Here is a 17177-nt window from a genome sequence, read left to right as displayed (position 1 = left end):
CAGTTTGCATTACTTTAGATTTAATACATTCCAGCCTTTCCTGCTAAGGGTTGTCCTCAAAATTCAAGATTAGACTGGACACAGGTTTGTAATTTTAAATTTCCAAAAAAGTCATGAAGAGAAGTTTAAGGTCTCATTCCCACCTAAGCAATTGCTGTTAGAGTTGTTTCAAAAGCTTAGTAGCTGATATTTTTAAAACCTTACTCTGGACAGGGCGTTGTCTGAATAGCCTCTTACAAGACAGATGCTCCACCAGCACCAGATGTCCCTAAACTGCTAGGCAAGCGCAGCAATCCATTATTTTTAAGAAGCAGGACGCAAGCCACTAAGGTTAGTAACCCATGATGTTCACACCACATGCTGACAACTGGCCATTTTATATTCCGACACCGGCAATTCAACTCTAACGTGCGGAAACAGCACAGACATGGTTCCCTCCTTCCCCTTAAAAAAATAAAACAAGATCTCTCAGGCACTTGAGAAGCTCCAGACTGAGAGAACCCTGACAAAGTTGGAGCTTAACATCACCTGGCTCAAGTCCCCAGCACCTTCGCCAGGTGTAATGTTGCAGCGTCACTAGAGCCTTATGCTTTCTCAAAGGACACAATACAACGCCATAGATGAAGTACTTGAGACAGTACTAAAGCGCACTTTTGCCCCGAAGAGCCTACAATGAATCATACTGCGAAGCACAACTTTGCAAGATGCCCAGCAGGAATATTCACCCACCCTCCATTCACCATTGCCCTCGCTCCCAAGCTCACAATGCCCACACCGCTGGAGACTAAAGAAAATTTTAAAAAGCTGAAAGCGTATAAAAGAAAAAGAAACAGGTAGAAGCTTATGCATGTTAGCATACATACAATATTTCCGATGGTTTTAGATCAAAAGCTAAAAATGTAGATGAAGGGTCCCAATTTCAGCAGCAGAAGGCGCGCCAGGCTGCAGCCTCCAACACCGCGGCCAGCTGACTTGCCGCAGGAGGGATGGACTCCTCTTCTTCCTCCTCCTCTTCCTCACCCTTGCACCAGGTCTAGCGCTTATCAGTTACTCCTATGAACTCACCTGCAAGATAACTACCTATCCCCCCTCCCCGTTTTTCCCCTTTTCTGCCGAGCCTGTTGCCACTCCAGTGAGTTAAACCGGCTCGTGCAAAGGCCCCGATGTGCGGAACCCGGCACAAGGCAAGCTGTGAAATGCACAGCCAGAACGGGCCAGGGGAGCACGAAGGGGCACGGGGGGAGAAGCAGGAGCTGCCCCCGCCAACAGCAGCCGACTCCTTCACGAGCTCGGCACGTCTCCTGGAACCACGGGCTCCGACTCCTCCAAAAACCGCATGTCTACACTGCTCCCCCAGGTAAGAGAGAACAAGGATTCCTCCCTCTGCGAATGTAACGTTTCTGCACATTGACACACTGTACAAACGCGAACCCTGGGCTGGGAGCATGAGCAGGGACCTATTAAGATTTTAGCACGCGGTCTGGCAGAAGCAGTTCAGACAGAAGCCTCCCTCCCCACTCATCACATTAACATCCTGCTCCAAGCAAGGAATTTCACCGTTTTAGCCCCTCTTAATTAGCTGGTTTAAGCACTAGCTACATAAGTAGCCAAGAAAAATATGTTGAAAGCCTTATGGTTTCTGAGATCTACCCATAGATATCCAGAAAGCCCACTTGGTTTATAGGAAAAAATTAATTCTATATATTTAGCGTTGTTATGCCTCTTACAGAAATGAAGTGTAGGGCTGTGGAGAAAACAGTTAAAAGATGCATTTTGTTGTATTGGTAGGATAATGAAAGCAATTCAACCGGTAACTTGTTAATATGATAGTTCACAAATCTTCTAACCTGGCCAAAAGTAATGGTCTGTAAGACCATTTAATGTGAACTTTATTGAAGTTTACCTTGAAAACGTGGTTTGATATCAAATATATTGTTTGGCAGCAATGGTGTGGATATCATTTGTACACTGCATTAAATACGATATTTATTCAATTAAATGCTTGTGAAGAATACAAAAACGAGATACAACTTACAAACACATATGTGAATTGGGTAGGTTTAGAGGATAAAAGGACAACTCCCAGGGCCAACTTAAAGCAGGGCTGCTTTCTCAAGATAAGAAATCTGATTCTCTGACACTTGTCTTGTTCTTGTGACTGTTCAAGTTTTTACCTCACTGTATTCGAGCATGATAACATCTAGTAAACAAAGTCAGAGGATTTTGTAGCAGAGTGATTAATCATTCTCTCTTTGAGAGCATGTAATGATTCCCCTGACAACTTCGTTAACTGTAACATTTAATAAAGAGTGATGATGTTCTTTGGAAAGATGGACCCAACTGAAAGCCAGCATAGCATTGGTTTCAAAGAGCTGGGATAATCCATCTAATGCAGAAACCGATTTTCCACACCACAGAATGACAACGAACAGCACATACCGTAGTACATGTACTTGCAGCAGGAATTTCAAGGACGAAGCAGCACATACCACAAAGCGGAAGAGAGCTGGCAACACTGAATCTAAAGTGTTGGAATATATAGCAAGACACCACCACTCAAGAAGTTGCATTTGCCCAGACTGTGGTTTCATAATCAGCAGCAACTCTGCTTAGAAACCCATGCTCATCCTCCTACACCCCTCTAGGAGCTCATTCCCATCTTCACATCACACCCCCTTTGCACTGGCACAGCTTTGCACATGGCTGAATGATTAACCAGATGGGGGAGAATGGATCTGACTGGAGGGAAAAAAATCCATTTTTGCATGGTGGGATCAGATCCCCATCTGGTTCGCCATGCTACCACAAATACTTCCACTAGCAGAAGAACCAACGGTGAGAGAAGATGGCTGCTAAGCCGGCATTGTCGCCAAAGGCATTCAAGTGAAAAGGCAGAGTAAAGTTTGATGTTTCACCTAAGTTGTGCCCACTGGAAGTGCAGTATCAAGTGAAGCTGCTGCAAAGGGCAGGAACACTCTCTCAGCACGTCTAACCTTTAGACGTGGGAGGCTGCAATGTTAAACCATGCTCGGTGCAGCAGGTTAACTCTAAACCCTTGAGGTTATCACAGTGGTCGTGATGGTGCTGATTACTTTAGTAGGCACTCCAAAGTAATGCAGTTATATCTTGTTGGGTTTTAGTGTGCCTGCAAGAACATGAGGGGCACGGGGAAGATTGTGAGTTTAAAGAAGTCATTTTCAAAGTTCTCTTTTGCTTCCAGAAACTTCATAGGTTCCAGCCAACTAGCAGCTCTGTAAGCAGAGAAAACCTGCTATTCTAGGACAACCTACTTTCTGCCTTCTACAACAAATCAAAGTTCCATCAACACCTAAAGTTTAAGACCAAGTTTCCATTATACTTTAAACTAATCTAAGAAAGTGCTGCTGCAGTCCTACCACTCCTTCCCCTGCCAAAAACCTGCCTCAAACTGACACCAAAATTGGCACTCACCTGATACGGTTTAGGAAACTAAAATGGTCTCCGAATAATGAAGTAACTACTGCAGTTACCTTGCCAGTGTGCTCTCCTGAAAAAGGAGATGGGATTGCATGGGGAAGAGGGTGGGATGGCAGCAGCCCCAACCGAAGTCAGCTCTGCCACGAAACTGCACCCCAAGGTGCTTCCCAGCCTTTTGGGGCAGGGATTAGGACACAGCTAGCAGCAGCTCCTTATCTGAGCAGCAGGACGTATTAAGCTGCTGCGGCTGTACTTGTATATCACTCTGAAATAGCTGGCATTCCTTGAATGCACTAAAGCGATAGGCATACAATGGTCTTTCTGAAAACAACAACTAAAGACTACAGTGTTTTCAAAAACTGGTACTTCAAGGTTTTAAGAATAACTTAAGACATGCACTCTTCCAGAATACTGGCAAGCCAATAATTTCTAGACTTTGGTAAGTGTAAGAATGCAGCTATCTGGTTTCCTTACAGAAGTGTCCTGAAGGCACTCAAGATTTTTCAACCTATGAAGGAGCCACTATTTCAACAATGAGCTCTACACATTAATCAAGTTACAGTATCACCGAGAGGTCTAGTGCGCACAGTCCTGTTCTTCCAGGTTCCACTCCCATGCACACCTGAAGGCAATGCGGCCTTTATCTTAGGCCCTGCTGAACAGGACAGTAAGTTCAACCTGTTGTGTATCAGGAGATCTCAGTCTCCCTAGCTGGACTGGATCCAACGTCTTTCAGTTAGACACAGTGGAAGATCTAACTGCTGGTCTCCTGTGCTACAACTTAAGCCCACCACCTTGTGTTAGCTGCAGCAAACAAGAATTTTTCCTCTTTATAACAGTCTTTAACATGCCATCCTTGACCAGTCTTCAAGTTTTAACTATCCTGACAGGCTGCTTTCTAGAAGCCTTCAACTACACTTGCCATTCTCTTTTGGCATGCTTGAGGAAAAGCGGTATTCAACCAATGGTCTTAGATCGCAGTGGGGGATTAACCTGGGCCAAGCACAATAGACTGCATGCTGAACTTGAGCATTATACTATTCAAAAACAACAAGAGTATTGTAGAAAAATATTTTGAACATAATACTTTGTTTATACCTGGGAGAACATCCTCTGCATCAACTCCCTTCCTGCTACCCAGCCAGCTGTTGCCCATTTTGGGCAGCTGATTTTGCTCAGGCACAATTAATATATATTTGACTGCATTATTTTGCAGCCTGTTTTTTCTTCTAATATTTCTCTAAGTAGTCACAGTTATTTTGAATTATAATTCCATCCTGTAACATGCTCACAGTCTTTTGATATTACGTGCAAATGTAGTGAGTGTACCCCTTATTCCATCATCTAAGGCATGAGCATGGTAGAATTCACAACAAGATGATTCAGCTTCATCTTCCAGACAGAAAATAAACCACATGCATTTACTCCTGAGAAGACTGTTTTGTTGTTTTCTTAACCTAAGTACCTAACCCATCTGATAATCAGCAGGGACTTTTTAACCCTGCTAAAGGAGAAGACCAAGACAGAGCAGATAAAGACCAGGTATCTAACACACGAAGTATGAACCTTCTGAACATTTTGGTCTGAAGATGGTTAAGGGACACCACATTTTAAGCCCAGTTCACATGCATGTTCAGGGGTTTGGTCATGCTCTACTGACAGTTCAAGACCATTTTCCGTACAACTAAGAGTACTCAGAAAGAACCAGTTTCATGCTTTGCTCTTTCCCTTCACAGCTCCCAAATGAATTTGTTAGCCTTGTTCCACAATTAAAGAAATACTCAATGGTTGAATGGCTGCTAGTGGAGGATGTTTGGCAAAAATGATGCTTTTCAGGAAGGATTTAAGCAGTTTTGATTTAATGCCAAGTCTACACAGCTAAAAACAGATAGTCATCCTCTTCTAACATAACTTTCAATCTTAAATTCCTTCTGCTCAACTACCAAAATCTTCTTCACCATAAATGCAATGATGTTTTTCCTTACAAAGTTTTAGTATTCAGGATTCACAATCTTAAACATGACTACAAATTACAGATAATGCATTGGCCATATTCTTTAATATTTGTTACCTGTGTGCATTCAACTCTGCTAAATACTTTTACACAGGCTGTAGTAACCAGCCAAACTAAAAGAATAAAATTCAGGTCCCGATGAGCATGTTTCTCCTCAGTTTCAAGGCTGGAACAGTTACCATTCAGATCAAACGCTCACAGTCCGTCTTCACAGGTTTCTCTCTCTGCTGCTGTTGTGCAGAAGGCCTATACGGAGTAACCTGAAACCGCTGGTCAGAAAGCGTTCCACAGACAGTAATAAACAAACGCTTCTTTATTTATCCTTTTGTTTAGCAAATCTTTAGATTTTGCTCTTAAGAAATGCAATCTAATCTGGTGTCAGAAAGCAATGAAGTTTATAACTCTAGCTTCTCTCCTTACGTGGGTGTTTTCTCCCACCTTATTACACTGAGACTTGTTACCAAAGCCAGCAGTCTCCCATAGAAAGCCTGCTACATATTTCCTTCTGGAAGTGAAGTCCTTCATATACCATGCCTTGTCCCATGAAAGCACGCATGAGGCATGTGACCAAATTAATATACTACACACTTTTCACAGGACTATGAGATAGCTCCTGACACCTACTTAGTCGATACTTTATCGTAGATTCAAGTAACTTGCTTTCAACGCCAAAGGAAAATACACTCTGTAACAGTGCAGCACAAAAGTAAAACATAAAAAAGAAAACTATTTTGTTTTAAATAGCTTTTTCAAGTCTTCATTTTGGTCTAGCCATCATTAGAAAGATGGAAGGCATACTTTGTGAAAACCACTTTAACAGTGTTCTTGGGACCACTACAATAATTTCACAGCTACAAATGAAACATTTTCAGAGAAGCCACTTCTAACAACAGCCTCTTCCGTTCAGTTACACAAGCATTAGGCTTTGATCATCTTATTTTGGCATGAATATTTTGCCTCAAAAGAGCTAGAGTGGAGGTGCATGGCAAGCCAAATCACAGCAAATACAAGCAATCAGTGGTTTATTGATGCCACATTAAGTCTTCAATTCATGGATGATACCCTCAAAAATTGCAGGAACCAAACTCATGCTTGTATTCATTTAACTGTCCAGATGGATATCATGGTATGTCAGAATAAACCTCCAATTTATTTCTGCAGTTACCAGTTTCCAAAAAAATTCAAGTAGGATTCTAACTACACACAAAGAAAATCTGGTGGGATATCAAGACACTGCTTTACGAGACGCACATACTTTTTCTAAACAAAAGAATCTCCTATATGACTAAGATTAATTTTAACATTCTAGCTGCAAGACTTCAAATTTGAGAAGGGGAGATGGCATGTCATGAGAAGTATTTCAAGTGAGCTTCTACTACGAGTAATACAACCACTCGTTTTGTCTTCACAGTAAGGTTGGTGTATTTTATGCCTAAAACCTGCAATGTTACCCCACGAAGACGCTTACACCACCAGAGCAAGTAACCACTAGGTTTTGAACTGACCCATTTTAGCTGTCTGCTCCCTGGATCAGGACGGCAGCATTCTGGCCGGGCAGTCGAAAGCAACACACCTGCATTTTAAGATGACAGCAGCAGGAGGAACACTAAACTATGTACACACTGAAGATAACTTCCAAGCTCCAAGCTCCAGCCCTCCCACAGCCACATTTCTCACATTCAAACTTAACTGATCGTAGTTTCAAACAAAACAAGTGGGCTCAGCCTGGGCAAGAGGGAGGGGGGAGCTTTAGAGCCCAGGTGAGACTACATCTGCTGGGGAACATCAACTACTGAGAACCCTGCTGACCTTACACAGTCTCTTCCCACCCTTGGGGCTCAAAACAACATAAAGCTTCCCATAAATCATTAGGAAAGACTCAAAGAGCAGCTTAGCCTACTGCCACTTACAGAACCACAGTATGCATGTCAGGCTCCAGGGATACACGCTGTAAGGGAAGATACAGTGACTAGGCTGGGGCTACGGAGCATGGCTCTTCGAACCTCAAATTATGCTCCCACAGGATTGAGTTACCAAACTCACGTTAGCAATGAATACAAAAGGTTGCCCCTTTCTGCTTATAACAAATTAATTTTACCGCAAATATTCCTCAAACAAGAGTTTGTTATAAATTAGCCTACTTTATCAGTTGGCACAAGGATCTACCAGTGTTGCAAAATTAATTCTTGCTTGGCTTGCAAAAAAACCCTGACTGCTGGCAATAAAGGGCAAAACACCCTGGGTGTTTTTGCTCTGATCTTCTTCAGTACTCAGTCCGCAATAAAAAGTGCAGTTTAAGCTATAGAGTCAAAAATAACCAGGATCTGACCCCACTCAAACCACATTTTCATTCCTACACTGAAACGTTGTTATGTAATAACCTTCAGTTTCTTTAGCTGACCACATCTCCTAAATCTAGACCTTCATTGACAATTTTAAAACAGAAGTACGCAGATACGGGAGTTCTTTGAGCTGACAGATATATTTTGAAGAATGAGAGAACACTATAGCTGGAGGTTTGATAAAAGACAATTTGCTGAAACAATGATGAAACAGTCAGTCTGTATTAACAGAGGTTAAATATCATATTCTTTCTCAGTTGCATGCCTAGTACAGTATCAATTAAAGACTACATAACAAGAAAAAAGATTCAGTCATATTAAAAGAGTGAAAGAACAGTTGATTCTTTCAAATTGCATAAGCTACTAAAAGAAGCGTATCCACTGAAGCAAGAGGAGAACATGGGCTTGAGGATTCCTCAAAGTAAAATGTTTTTTTGAAGTTATTAGAAAAAGTTATTTAGAATTCTTTTTCCAGCCCTTTACTTTCATTCAGGAACAGTCTGTCAGTCTTACCTAAAAGAAAACAAAGTAATTAAAAAAAGAAAAAAGCCAAAAGTGAGAAGGCCAAGAATTTCACTTCATGCAAACGACAGCCTTCAATGACATCTCTTAAAGACAAGCAACGAATGACTTCTATAGGAAAAAGAACTGCACCATCACTGCATGCCTTCAGACAGCACTCAACTTGCAGCTCTACCAACACATGCTGCTAGTGAAGAAGGAAAAGCACAAAAGCAAACCTCAGGAAGAGTAGTCAACAGGAATGCAATGCCGAAGTGTTAGTTGGATGAGTTAAACGTCTTTTAAATGGCTGCAGTTATCCTTCAGAGCGCGCAAGGCAAGGTGTTTTAACCTCCCCCTACCCCCAAACTGCCACAAAGCCGAGGACACAGAGCGGACAGATTAACACGAACTTTGCAGTTTCTTCAGAAAAGCAAAATAACTAACTACAAAACTGAAGGTGCAATTAACTTCTGGATGCACACCAGTTATCCACGAAGCCAGAACCACCTCCACAGAATTAGCAAGTACAGATTTGCTAAGGGTGTAGTGCTCCATCAGAATCAGAGCTAACACGACCCATCTGGCCAGGAAACTTTGAGAAACACCACCTTAAAATATGGAGGTACCATTAAAACAACTTGTGTTAAAAACAAACAAAAACACAACACCCACCCACATTTCATAAAGAGGCAATGGAAAGTAATTAGAAGGTTTCAGAGGAAGGAGTCAGTGTTTAGTTGTTCTTACTAGAAAAAGAGGGAAAGCAGGATTTTTAAGCTGATAACTCAGCCATATACTGAATGGAAACCAAGTTATACCAGATTAAACACACACAAAAATTGTGCGTGCACACATATACACACACGGGCTTCCTCTCGCTCCCTACTTCTCACCCCCAAGAACAGGAAACCAGATAGCGATAATGAAGAAAGAAGAGACAAGCCAAGAAACCCTGTTGAATTGGCTTTACACTGACGGTCTTATTCTCCGGTTCTGATGAATGCTGTCTTTCACTGCTAACAATGAACTTTGTAGTAGGCCCATAATATTCTGTTAAGCATAATCAAATTGTCTTGACCAATTCTTACAAGCTAAATAAAACAGTTTAAAACACCTGACACGTAAGTACTGAGGCATACAGACTGGGAATGAATTTAGTACTTGTTTTTTTAGGTTATAAGCCTTTAATCCTGTACAATTAATTTGTCTTGCTCTGTTTTGCCACTAATTAGTAGCTTGCTTTTTATTTATTTATTTATTTTTTTGCTACTGTTTGTTGCATCCTATTTCTTCAATTTTTTTCTCCCTAAGCCCAGCTAGGAGAAAACAAAAACAATCACTTTGCATTTTCTGCTGCATCAGGACAAAATAAGAACATTTTGATTAAAGATCTCGCCAGCAGCGGAAGGGCCACAGATTAACAAGTAAGGGTTATGCCTATTTTCCCAAAAGCCTTCTTCACATCTCTGCTTTCATGATGTATTGTTTAATGTTAGTTACAAAATGTGTTTTTAGATGTAATAGCAGCGGTCTCTAATTAAACACGTCTTCCAAAAAGTACTAAATAGCAGGAACTACAAAGCCGTACTTTGTACAGAAACTTAAACCATTCCAGAGCTTTTCATGCATCTAATCCAGATCCTTGTTTTTTAGTCTCTCAGAAAATATGTCACGTTATTCATTTCACTTGTAGTTTGTATGAAGCTTTTCAACTCTCAATCAGGTTTGTAAATTTGAATGGAATAAAGTCAATGAACAGAGCCCATTGAACACAATGAAGTGACAGACTCTCTGCACCTGCAGAAGAGACTGCTAGCGTCAAAAGCTGAATAGCACTTCGCCAAGCGCCGGTCACTGGCCACGAAAGCAACCGGACAAACTCACAGGAGTCTGCCGAAGGCTGTGAAAAGCAGAGCTAGAGCTCCTGGCTCAGAAGTTCTTAAGCTGGAGGAGTTTGGCAGAGCACTGTGGGGAAGTAATGCTACTTGTTTGCCCTTTCCTTCTATTTTGCTCTAGGCATTCACCACTACTTACTGTTCCTGTTGCTTTCCCTATTGGAGATGGTTTTAGACATTCCCACCACTCAAGGAAGAGGACAAGGAGGTGGGAAAAGTACAGAGAAAGAGAGACAAATGCCTGCAAGGAACAACAAATTGAAAAGAAAGGGAATAAGGATCAAAAATTATAAACCAGTCGGGGGGGACACCAAACACCACCCAACAGCGTTCATCTCTCCTCAGAGGCATCGAAGGAGCCAGCAAATACTGCTCCATGTGCAACAAGCGGAGGGAATGGAAGTGGGGTCCCTATCATACCTGGGGTCCCTCTCCTGTCCTACTTCCTCCTTCTGGTGTTAGCAGCCACCTTGGCCAAGGCCAGGAGAAGGTCCCATAACTTTGGGCCTCAGACAAGGACTAGACTGATCAAAAGGTGATGAGAGAAGTACAACCAAAACCTCCCGACAAGGGTCACGGAGACAGGATACTAGGCTGCACGGACCTCTCTGGTATATTAAATCAGATCATATCAAGTCCCTCCCTCCCTATTTCCAGTTCACTGTTCTGACTTCTCGTCCCTTCAACAGATAGATCATTTAATTTCAAGACACTTAAATTCACAAACGCCTGGACATCAGGTATTGGTTGAACTGGAACTTTATTTCACAACAAATGGTAAATTTTACATTAACTTAATACAGCACTTTTCATTCGCATATGTTTCTGGAACCCATCATGAAATAATGGGTTATGAATTATCCAAAGTCTTGTGCGACCCTTCAATATTGTGCAATAAGATTCTAGATTTTTAAGTTGCACTAAAGAAAATACTCTTTTCAAGTTTACATTACAGTAACATACTTGCAAGAAAGTAGCTACAGAACAAGCAGTTTGCAAGTTTTTATTAGCCAAGTTTAGGCAGGAGTAAAGCCTACTTGCATCTTCTTTCTTCTCAGTGCGCATACCACCAATTTTACCTTCTGCTGTTCTGCACCACCTTTTCTGTACTTATTATTCAAGTCAATAAAAATACTTAATTTTCTATAGTTTTAGCTGAAGACCTCAAGAGCACTTTACAGAGATTAATCCTGACTTGCTCAGTGTTATGCAGGTTAAACACTATTTTACAGGCACACAGTTCATCCTTTTTTACATGAAAAAAAATTAAACTGACCCTTTTGGCCATGTCAAGTTATTATTGCTAGTGTATCCCTTGTATAGGCCATTTATTTAAATGGATGTTTTTGGCTGAGTCTGTATCCTCCAGGAAAAGATAGGGCAAGAAGAATCCTACCTTAGAGCCTTAGATCTACATGGATACCATCCATAAAAGTATCCAAAATAAAATAATGAATGAAAACCTCTCCAAACGCTAATGGGGAGCTTCATTTTGTTAACTGAAAAGAAGCAGAACTGGCTATTTTCCTAAATGCCCTCTGGATCTTGTGCTGGACAACAGAAAGGAGAGAAGTGCCTGGTCAACACTCTCCGCACCATTCATTCATCACTTTTACATATGTGTCTGTTCCTTATTTACACATTCCTAATTTCTTTCAGTTAGCCTCCAGAAAAAGAAGAAAAAAAAAAATCGGATTCTGCAGAGTATCAGCTACTCATCAGCTATCCACAAGCCCTCTAATTTCACAGATTTGGGGTTTTTTTTAAATAGCTATTGTAGGCTATTCCAGAACAGGGAGCACCAATGGTCTTATAGCATCTTTTATCTTAACTTACGCTAACGTATCATTTGCTCCCTGACCTCAGCTCTACACTGACCAGAAATCCTTCCTAAATATACAGAAGGGTACACAGATCTGCTCCATAACAGGACATGGACAGCTTAGAAAGCTGAAAGTTTTTTGGAAAAAGGCACACTGAGAGCTTAAGTTACATCTTACATCATCAATAGTGAAGTTCTACCTGCCACACTGCTACTTGTTCCCTAGTTTATTTACTCTCAAACCCCTCAACACCTTTGCAGAATTAGAGTTGAACTCACCTGTAGATTGTAATGTACAATCAGTGCTCCTCCCTATTCTGTCATTTAACACATTAAAATAGATCTATTGGAGAATCATTTGGCACCCCACTTGGTTTCATGTTCTCAGATACTGTTCCACTCTCTACCTTGATAACTCTTATCCCTTTAGTTATATCTGACCTTATTTTTTCTTTAAACTTCAGCATTTATAAATAGAAAAAGCAAGCCTTTCAAAGAGATTCTGATGAGTTTAAATGATTAATCAAGTAGCTGTCTTAGAAAAATTACAACAGAAGCAATGGAATATCAGTAGATTTGGGGAGAACTTCCCTTTGCACAACTGTGGTAGTTTAGACCTGTGTATTTAATAATTTCTATCACTTTATAAAGCATGGAAAAAGGTTATTCCTCTGTAATTCCACCAGAGCTATTTATTAACATACGTAAAAGGACTAGCAGATGTTTTATGTAGTACATCTGGGATCAACTAACAAAAATATACAATCTATGTTTAGAGAAAAGGTAGCTGGCACTTTAAATAGGAGGAATTACGAAATCATATTTAAGTATCAGATTTGCTAATAGGAGACTCTCTACTAGCCCAACACAGACAGGAAAACAAAGTTAACACCCATTCTTCCCCAGAATGGAAGACAACAAGGCTCAGTTATTCAAGGAGAAAGATCTCACTTATAGTTGCAGAGACTGCATTCTTCCCTGGATACATTTATCTCAATATAATAAAATATATTTGCACTGAGGTCAGTTTTTCCATGTCGCTTTGTGGTGCAGCAGGTCATTCTCAATTGCTTGTCTTTTCAGTTTAGTTCCTCCAATAAGATGTATTAGTAAACGATTTTGTGGATATGTTTTATTTTAAGTTTCATATACTGGATTAAAACAGTACGAAGTAGTAATTATCAAACATCTGCACTTGCTCTAAAGCTGCAACCCTGTTAAACCAATCCACGAGCTATAAACACACTGAGTGTAGCTATTCCAGATTAGCTATAAAACTAAATTAGGGTGCATTCCCAGAGTAGTAAAGAATCCAAATTCTCAAGGTTATACACATTAAAGTTCTGCAGAGGAAGAATTTAAGTGATTTCCAGTTAAGGCACTATAGCAGAAAACAACAAGAGGTATTTATCATTATGTTGGATGACTTTGCCTTACTTTGCCTCAATAGGATGTTGTCCTTAAAAAATAAAAACAAACAAACAAAAAGAGTTGGTCCGCTTTTATTCATCATGTTTCATTTAGTGTCCAGCAAAGCCAAGAGATGCCAGTAAAACAGAAGCTGATGCAATACAGCAAGTCCTTCAACAGAATATCTTGGCCATGTATGTCCTGGCTCTAAACTAATCTTAATATCTACGATTAGTAGATCCATTTCACCGCTAAATATTTTTGTGAGCTTAACTAATTCTCGTCATAAGAAAGGATATTAAATAGCACCAGTACATATAATTTCAATGCAGGCCAAAGTTCTACTATAGCTTATTTCCAGCTCATAAACATTTCTACTAAGGTGGACTCTTTTGCAAGATCAGTTTCTGGATCTTACAGCTGCAGAAGGAAGATAGCTGAAATACACAAATTACTTTTCTATTACATCTTGCAGTTAACTTGATCTGACCAACAGAAGTCCTTCGAATAAACTGCATATTAACACTTGCACAGAAACACATGTTTAGACACCATCTCAAAGGCTGATGCTTTACAAAGCTTGAAAATTTTATCAGAGGTAAATATTTACTCCAGTATTTAAAGTCATCAATTTGGGTGCAGTATTTCTAATCTCTACCCGCTGTGCTCCCCCCGTCACCTTGGGTAAACCGTTAATCTCCAATGCAGACACCTATTATTAGAGCTGGCTGAAAAAACCCAAGGACTGAAGGCGTTTTGTTCATTATGAAAAAGCTTATGGCAAAGTGTTTCTAAAACAAAAACTGAACCTTCATCTGTTTCTCCTAAGAAGAGCCATCAAAGACATTTCCTTCATGTTTTCAAAACTGTTTTTTACTAAATAAAAACCAGAAAATGACTCAACTTAAAATAATGCCCTTCAAGCAAGAAGATTCAATTCAGCAGGGAGAATGGAGCCTTACTAAACACTTAACATTGCCTTAGCAAAACAAAGGCAGACCAAAACGCTCAGTGTGCTCCGGACAGATGCATGGCAATCTGCCTTGCACCTGAAAGACCACAGATATATTGCAAAGTAAGCTTAGGCTTGTCACCTGCATCAAAACCCAGACTAACATCCCCACGAACTAGTCCAAGAGCCTTCAGCTGGGTTTGAAAGCGCTTTAAGTCTGATCTAGCCAGCATGACTAAGGATGTGGGTTAGAATCAAAGCTACAGTTAACAGAGCCTCTCCTACCTCCCCCACTTCCCTACTCACAATGCAGTTTAAAAACAACAACAAAAAAAACCCAACACAACACCAAAAAAAGCGCTCAGGACCGACAAAAGACTGAAGGAAGATCCTAGACCATTTCAGCGCAAATAACCATAAACACGCCTTGAGTCATAACTGCAGATGCTGGGATGAGACTATAGTAATGGATGCTCATAACCCAGGCGAGGCAAGCGGATTACTGATCACTCACACTGACATGGTGAAAACATATCCGCTGCCTTCCGGGCAAGACAGGCACACCAAGGTGAGAGGAACAGGGAAGGAAGCTTTGACCACATCTAAGTCTTAGCTAAATATGAGACACAGGCTTTCCTGCATCCCACAAATTTTCAGTCTAAAATATTTCACACCCATTGAACTAATGTGAAAGGGACTAACCCAGAAAAGCAGGCTAATATGTATTAGTCAGTGACCCACAAGCTGCAGAGACGAGAGCTGAGGATAAAACAGCGACTGAAAGCGTTGACACAGTCTCTCTATTGTTTAGATGTAAGAAGTGGCATGAAACTTCTCATCAGCAAAGAAAGCGTACTTGTCTTACGGAGTTATACGTGGCGATCAAAAAATGTGACATGGCTAAGTTAAGGGAAAGGGGGTGTTCTGGGGTGAAGAGAAGTTGCGCTTCACATATTGAAACAGAAACACTGATTTGGAGGAGAACTGCAAAGTTCATTTTAGCTGCATTATGAAAAGAGATTTGCAGGTAGGATGGAGAAGGAAGAAGAGAGCACCAGCGCTGCCAGCATCACGGCCAAAAAATAAACTCATCGCAATACTGAAGCGGTTAAGCAACGCTTTCAGTAATCCATGCCAAGTGGCAAGATTCAACTCTGCAAATAACTGCCTGGGGACCACGCAGAAGATAGCAGCGCTCGATCGCCACCGTGGCAGGGGCCGGCCAGGTCTGCCAAGCTGCGCCCAGCAGCTTCGGGAAGGGTCTTTCAGCAGAGCCCCCGCTCCCACCCGAACTCGTCCAGGGCCCGGGCTGAGAGCCTCCCCGCAGGACCCGTGCTGCTGCTGCTGCTGCCCGAAGCGGAGAGCTTCTCCTCGAGCAGCAAGACAACATTAATCTACTCGCGCCGCAGAAGCCCCCCGCCGCCCGGCCGCTCCCCCCGCGGGAGCCTCCCGCCCCCGCCCCGCTGCCGGCGAGGGCCGCGGCGCCCCGCCGGGCCCGGCAGCAGCGCGCCCCCCCGGCGGCCCAGAGCCCCGACAGCGGCTCCCGCCGCGCCCCGGCCCACGCCCCGCCGCCGGCGCGGCCCGCTCCGCTCTGCTCCGCGGCGCCCGGAAGCCAGGCGGGCCGGGCAGGGCAGGGCCGCCCGCCGCGCCGGGCCGGGTCGGGCCGGGCCGCGCCCCCGCCGCGCCGCTCGGCGCCGAGCCCCGGGGCGCCCCCGTCACCCCCGGCCCCGCGGCGGGACGCGGCCGCCCCAGGGCGCCGGGCCCCGCCGCAAGCGCCGCCGGGGCGGCCCAGCCCCCACCGCGGCCCGCGGCTCCTCCCGCCCCTCCCCGCCGGGACCGGGGCCGGGGCCGGGGCCACCCGCCGCGGGGGCCAGAGCGGGGCCACGGCGCGGCCCGGCTCGCGCGCCCCGCCCCGCCCTCCCCTCCCCCCTCCCGGCGCGGCCCGGCGCGGTGCGGTGCGGTGCGGCCCGGCCCGCGGCGCCGCGAAAAGTTTCCAAGTCGGAGGAGCGGGGCGGGAGGAGGGCCGCGGGCAGCGCCGCCGCCGAAGTTACCGGGAGGGGAGGAGGGGGGCACCCGCCGCTCGATCCCGGGCCCGGAGCCGCCGCGGCCGCTTTGTCTCGCTCGACGCCGCTCCCGTCCCGAGCCGGAGAGAGGAAACCGGCTCTTCCGGGCACCTCCCGCCTCCCCGCCCCGCACGGGCCCGGCCGGCTCTTCCCGGCACCGCCCGCCGCCGCGCGCCGCCCCCGCCGCCGCCCTTCCCGGCGCCGCCCGCCGCCAGGTGAGGCGCTGGGCGCCGGCCCGGGCCCAACGGCCGCGCGCTCTGGGGCCCAACGGCCGCGCTGGGGGCCGAGGGGGCTGCGGGCGGCCTGTCCCCGCCTCAGGCCTCCAGCCCCCCGGGCAGAGCCGTCCCGTGCCCCCGGCCCCGCTCCTCAGGCGCTGCCGGGAGCCCGGACCAAGGGCGCCGGGGCACCCCGGGGCAGGGGCGCCTGGCGGCCCCCCGGCACGCTGCCCGCCGGGCGCTGTGCGGTTTGCGGCCCACCCCGGTCTGCTGCGCGCCGTCACCGGCGTCGCGGCAGTTCCTCAGCGGAGCTGCGGGCGAGGCGGTGGGGTTTAAACCGCTGTTCCGGTTTTTGGTTTATGTGGTTGCACAACCAGCCCTCCTCTCGCTCGCTGCGATTTTTGTACTCCGGAAATCTGAGCTTGCTCAAAACCACAGCCTTTCGCAGCAGAACAGGGCAAAAGGGCAGGTTTCCCGGCTGTTCCGCGTGAAATCCCCCTTTGG

The 17177-nt window shown here is 44.4% G+C and overlaps 1 protein-coding gene across 1 annotated transcript in view; it reads right to left on the bottom strand.

Moving 5' to 3' along the window:
* CTNNA1 (catenin alpha 1) overlaps positions 1-16545 on the bottom strand; it is a 119979-nt gene extending 103434 nt beyond the window's left edge. Inside the window, exon 1 of the mRNA XM_067305168.1 lies at positions 16447-16545. The gene's annotated coding sequence lies outside the window, so the exon portion shown is untranslated. The remainder of the gene's footprint in view (positions 1-16446) is intronic.
* Between the last annotated feature and the right edge of the window lie 632 nt (positions 16546-17177).

The sequence above is a fragment of the Apteryx mantelli genome, chromosome 14 (assembly GCF_036417845.1).
Source record: "Apteryx mantelli isolate bAptMan1 chromosome 14, bAptMan1.hap1, whole genome shotgun sequence".
NCBI classification, from domain to species: Eukaryota; Metazoa; Chordata; class Aves; order Apterygiformes; family Apterygidae; genus Apteryx; species Apteryx mantelli.
The sequence above is the reverse complement of the archived record's forward strand: the minus strand, read 5'-3'. Positions and strand labels throughout refer to the sequence as shown.